Consider the following 6740-nt stretch of genomic DNA (forward strand, 5'->3'; position numbering starts at 1 on the left):
TTTTGTTAAATTTAACTTTTTTTTTTTAATCTAGTAGCTCAGCTTAAATGTATTTTATTTCAGTTAGTTGCCAAGGTAACATTTATTTATTGAAGTTATTGAAGTTTAAGTTTTTTAACTATTTTTTTTTATTTCATTTCAACTTTATTTCAATTAAATGAAAATGATTTTTAATAATTGTAGTTTTAGATACAGTTAACAATACCGACACTAAAGTAAGTCATTGATAATTTACTCAACAGAGTCAGGATCAAAACTCTATAGAATTGAGTCATTGAATCATTGAATTACCAGATGATTCATTCAGGAGGAAAACACCACTGTGCTGTGTAAGAGATGTTTTTGTTTTGACGGCTCTTTTCATTATAGAGTAACCGACATTGTGTTACAACTTCTCATTTATTGGACTGATGTGCAGAAATATAATTAATTGACATATATCCTCATCTACCAACTGTAGTATTGTTATGCTCTTTATATATATATATATATATAGACAGGGGTTAACTGGGTTCATAAGTTTGGATGCAGTTATGTAACTGAACACGATGACTGTGTTTCATGGAAAAATGAATATCCAGCAGGCGTATTGTTGGGTTTCTCTGGCCTGTGTGTTTTCTCTGTGGGTTACAGATGTAGACAGCATGATTTATGATGACAGAAGTAGTCCAGCACTGTTTTCAGGTCAAAGACGCTTGGAGCTCTATGGCAGGACTTCTGGTTCCTCAGCGCCGTAGTCGATCCCACGAGTGCTCTCAAGCGTTTGAGAGGAAAGAGAGATTCAGGCCTGTAAAACAGCGAGTGTGACTCTACGAGTTTGTGGAAGTGTCATAACAAGCCTCGTTAGATGATGAAATGGCATTTCTTCAGAACCCTGCGAGACATCCAAATGAGGCTCGCGGTGAATGTGCAGACCTCCTGAGGGGGTTTGGAGGGTTTTTCATGACTTTTGAATCCAATTACAGCTGGTGGTCTCTAGAGGTGGCTGAGGATTTTGAGAGATGTTATGGAAAAAAACAGAATCATTTAATGCTGAGTAAACAGAGTTTGGTTGACCCGAGACACTTAAACTCACACTGACCCTCTGTCATAGCTAAGGGATGGCTAATGCATCCACATGATCAAAGCAGACGAGAGCTGCTAACACACACACACACTAACACAAACACACACACACGACACACACACACACACACACAACACACACACACACACACACCCACACACACACCACACACACACACACACCACACATGCTTCCTGTTCTGAAACACTAAAAGCATCTTAGAACACCATGTATCAACATCCCAGCATAGTCATCCTAATCAAAGTAACACAATGATGGATGTTTTGCTAACGCTCCCAAATGGTTATGAAAATGTTATTTCTGAATGTTATCTTAACGTTCAAAACATCCAGTTTGTAAAGGCTTTAAAAATGTTTTTTCTTGGTTAAGCGCACATTAGTAAAAACATTAAGGGAATGTTCCATTTGATCATTTTGAGAATGTTGTTCTCTGAACAAGTAGTAACATTTAAAAAATGTTAGACGAACATTCTACAACAATTTTTCAGGGAAAAAAAATCCATGAAAGACATTTAAATAACATTTATTTTTAATGTTTTAAGAATGTTATTAGAGAATAGATAACTTGTATTATATTATCCATAGAAAATGAGACCTAAAATATTAGTTATATATAAAAATACAAATAAAAGTATTTTATTTATAATTTTTTTAAATTATTTAATTTTTTTTATAAATTCCTCAAAAGTGGCTGTGATTGCAGGCTGAGGAAGGAATCCAGTTCAGTCTGAAATGTTCTGAGTTTTATTTTCTTTGGCTGATGATGATGATGATGACGATGATGACGGGATGTGAGCTCAGGCAAACAGCCGCTGGCTTTGGTTTCTCTGAAGGATTCTGGTGTTGATTGGATCCTGCAGATTTCAAAGAGCGCTGAAGGTAAATAGGGAAGAAAGCGGAGCGTCAAGTGTGCTGCAGTGATGTATACTTACCCTGAAGCACATCACAGCAGGTCTGCTGGTCACCCTGCGTTGATTATATAACCCAGACAGACAGATCCACACACACACCTCATCCTGACCACACCAGCTCATCCCTGACACTGACTGATGTGGTATTTATTTATATGACTGAATGAAATGAACACAAACACACTCTCTCTCTCACACACACACACACACACACACACACACACACGAACACACAACACACACGACATTCACTCGCGTCTCTCTCACACAACACACACACACACCCACCACACACACACACGACACCACACACACACACACTCACTCACACGACCACACACACACACCCACAGCACACACACTCACTCTCTCTCTCTCACACACAGCACACACACACACACACACACTTCACACGTCACACTCACACACAACACACACACACACACACACTACAACACCTTACACATCACCACACACACACACACACACGACACGCGCTCTCTCTCTCTCTCACACACACCACTCACACAACACACCACACTCACTCACACCCACACACTCGTCTCTCTCTCACACATCACACTCACACTCACACACACACCACACCGCACACACTCTTTCTTTCTCCACGACACACTCACACACCACACCACACACACACACACACACTCACGTCACTCAGCTCCTCACTCACACCCACAACAGCACAAAGCGCCCCTACTTCACACACAGCACACACACACACACACACACCTCTCTCTCTCTCTCACAACACACACCACACACACACACACACACACACACTCTCGCTCTCTCACACACACGCACACTCACACACTCACACACACCACACACAAACACACGACGCCTCCACTCACACACAAACACACACCACACACACACACAACACACAACACACACACACACACCCTCCACACACACACACTCACTACTTCACACACACACAAACCTATCACACACACACACACACACACAACACACACACACACCACACACACACACACACACACACACACACACACACACACACACACACACACACACAGTGTTTTTTTTTTTTTTTATAAAATATACTCAAATACATTTCTGATTATTATCAGTGTTGAAAACAGTTGTGCTGCACAATATTTTTGTGGAAACTGTGATACATTTTATTTTTCAGGATTCACAGATGAATAGAAAGTTCATATAAATCCAGCAAAGAGAGTTTTGCGTTTTGGTCGAGGTTTTCTTTTATTTCCTGTCACAAATCAGCCCATCACCACCATGAATATAGAAAACCAAAACAGCTGTAAACAAAGCTTCAAATGACCAGGACTTCAGCTTCAGACCACAATGCAGAAACCTCAGCTCTAACCATCATCCAGTCTCACACTGAGCTCTATAAAAAGAGCGGATCGGATATTAGAAGGAATAAAAGCTGCTCTCGGCTTTCAGGTTTCCTGAGGAAGTCCCTCTTCCCCAAAGCTTTGTCGGGATGTCCGGTTGCTAGTGAACAATGGCCCTCTGTGGATGCAGTAAGAAGGCAATTCCACAAAGCAGTTTGAGTCGGCTGTATATTAGAAACAGACTGATTGTTATATTCTTTTTTAAAGGCTGCGGTGCTTTGAGCACCATTCACTGCTTCTGTGGAGAATAAGGGGCGTGTGCAGTTTAGCAGGTTTTTGTCTGCGCTGTTGCTCTGGGAGTCTGATATATTGTCAATCAGACGCTTTCTTTCTTCATCATCTCAGCTCACTGTTTTTGTGTTCTCAGGCCAACGGAGCTGTTTCGCAGCTGTAACGTGCAGTCAGACCAGGGTGCCATGAGTCGACTCATCAGACTCTGGTCCAACGGAAGCATCAAGATGCCCTTCATGAACATCCCAGTGTGCTGGACATCAGGAGGTGTCAGCCGGACATGTGGGAAGGCCCGTGGTCTGTGCGCTGCAGATCAAACCCTGCTACAGCAAGTCCAGAGGAAGCGTCATCTGCAGGTCAGCCTTCATCCTCACCCTCACCCTCATCTCTGCTGGACTGATGGGTAAAACACGCGTCCAGGGGTCACATCACACCACGAGGAGCTAAATAACTCTACTAGTGAGTGCTGTTTGATTCCCAAACGAATGACTCTTATGAGTCAGTTCTTACAGCTCAAGAACTGTAGTCCGATTCCCAAATTAATTACTCAGACTTGATTCTTTTGAGTCAATCAATTGCACATCATGTGGTTTGTTAGATGTAGTTTATAAAAAAAAAAATGAATTAAATATGTCATCACTTTTTTTTTTTTTCTGTTTATTTTTGGGCTTGAGGTCAGTTATTGCAGAGCAGTTTTATGCTGCCTCTCTAAAGAATGAAAAAGTCAAATAAATATATATATAGTAGAAGTAAAACAGAGATTGGCACAGCTGGCGTGTGATGGGTTACGATGCTTTGAAGGCCTCTCTTGTGAAGTGTACCGTGATTTTCATTTTTAGGTATCCATAGTATAGTTAAAAGAATTAGAGTGCTCTTTCTGGAATGGTTTAAAACTTGTTTTGATGTTTTAGAACACTGAACACATATTAACATGATGTGACAGTTTATTAACACTGTCAGAGTAATAGATAACTGAGGAAGCCTGCATCTGCCACAGGATAAAAAGATAGGAAATATATTTGTCAGTTTTATCTCGTAATTCTGATTTCATATCCCTGCCATTCTGAGTTTATACAGTATATCACAATTCTGACACCTTTTTTCCTTAGGATTAGTGAGTTTGAAAAAAAAAAAAGTTTAAAAAAAGGTCATTCTCACAATTCTGACTTTTTTTTCTTGCAATTCAGAGTTCGTAATAATTCTTTGCTTAAAATAAATCACTAAATGACCACCAGGTTTATGTTAAAATTACACTGCAATAACACAAAAGCCCCAGTTTAATACCATTGTCACAACAATACACAAATGAACACTACATTACCTTCAGGTTAAGATGACCATTAGAATTAGAGGATGGTGATAACTGTAGTGTTTAGTTTAAACTACTGAGTGAAGAGAGCATGAAGCTCAGGAAGTGGTGACGGAATGCGTGTCTCCTCAGGTCAGACTGTGGGTGGATATCCTGAGCCAGTGTGGGCGATGGCAAGCGGCTTTCCTCGAAGGGCCAGAGCGGCCGGACGCGCATCTGGAGCCTGACTGGTCGGCCACGGACAGAGCCGCGAGCTCTGCAATCCCTCTCCACAGGATACCTGAGGTGAAGTGGTGCGCGCCTCGTGTCTGCGCCAACTCAGGGCTGGCGTGCCGGAGTCGCTCACGGATGGCACTAGTTGCATTCCGCTTTCACACAAAGCTCCAGGCCCCAATTCGCAGACCATCATGAGGCTAGTAGAACCGTATCCACCCCTGCAACCCCAGCCCGATCCAGCAAAGACGCCATCTCATGTGGAGGGTCAAACGGAAGGCGCCCCCCAAGCCACGGGCGGACATCGATACTGCCGCTGCCCACTACCTTCTAGTGTCCCCGCGGGTACACACCACACACTCTTCACTCATCATCAGACTAAAGTGTGACTCAACAACATGGACCTATTATTCAGAATGGCCAGGTAATAGAGTAACTGCGTACCCTGAATACCTGCCTCACTACTACTACTTAAGATCGTTACATGTGAATTAGAGGCGCAGTTGGGCATACACTATTGACATGAAGCGGGGAATACTGCCAATAAAATGTCCAGGAGTACCTGAAATGTTTCTTGTTTGGTTTGGTTTTAAAAACATGTTTAGTCTAGTTTCGCAATCAAACATTATCAACAAGGGAATGAAAAAATTTGGTTTTTTTATGTTTTGTTTGTGTGTGTGTATATCTTTTTGTTTTTTTTTTTTTTGTGTGTATATTTTTTTTGTTTTGTGTGTGTTTGTTTTCCTTTTTTTCCTTTGTTCTTTGTTGTTTTTTTTTTTTTTTTTTTTTTTTTTTTTTTGGTTTTTTTTTTTTGGTTTTATTTATTTATTTTGTTCTCGTTTGTTTTTGTTTTGTTTTTTTGTTGTTTTTTTATTTAGTTTTTTGGTTTTGTTGTTTTTTAAATATATATATATTTTGTTTTTGTTTTGTTTTTTTTTCTGGTTTTGTGTTGGTTTGGTTTTTAAACATCTTTTTGTTGTTTTTTTTTAAAAACTGTTTTGATAGTTTTTCCATCAAATTACGTAGCCCCCCACCCCACAGGGTTAAATCCGTGAAGAGCATAGATTTGTAAAGAAACTTGGTATTTTATTATTTATTTATTTATTTTATTTATGTGTGAACTTTTGAGTAGTTCCATTCACACAATACTTGGTTAAGAAATAAATTCATCAGACCACATAAAGGTTGAAAGTCGAAGCGAAGTTGCCCGGAGGTGCTGTGGATGCCCCAGCCGTTGTGTTCTCTGTTTGAACGGGCACATAATGTCAAAGGTAGCTCCATCCGTGTGTTCTGTGCTAGCAGTCGGACACTGCCCACACAGTGCCATGGAGGAATTGTGGTATCATCGAGGAACACCCCTGTTTCTACGCTCTATTGTCTCTAAGGCTGTAGGGTCGGGGAGATAGCGTGTCAGTAGATCCTGGTAGCCGCGAGGGACGGCGGATCCAGGTGCCCACTAGGAGCGGTCAGGTGGGGCTGTTACGAGGTGTGCACCGCGGGTCAGAGCGGACGTCTGTAAGAACTGAACTGCTGAAAATGCCCTGCTTCGACACCAGCAAGAACCATGCCTCATAGGAGGCC

General features: G+C 41.2%; 1 pseudogene; it reads left to right on the plus strand.

Annotated features, from left to right (window-relative positions):
* The window catches only part of LOC109094958, a 30333-nt pseudogene extending 26249 nt beyond the window's left edge, over positions 1-4084 (plus strand).
* The last annotated feature ends 2656 nt before the right edge of the window (positions 4085-6740 follow it).

This window comes from Cyprinus carpio, chromosome A24 (genome assembly GCF_018340385.1).
Source record: "Cyprinus carpio isolate SPL01 chromosome A24, ASM1834038v1, whole genome shotgun sequence".
In the NCBI taxonomy this organism is placed as follows: Eukaryota; Metazoa; Chordata; class Actinopteri; order Cypriniformes; family Cyprinidae; genus Cyprinus; species Cyprinus carpio.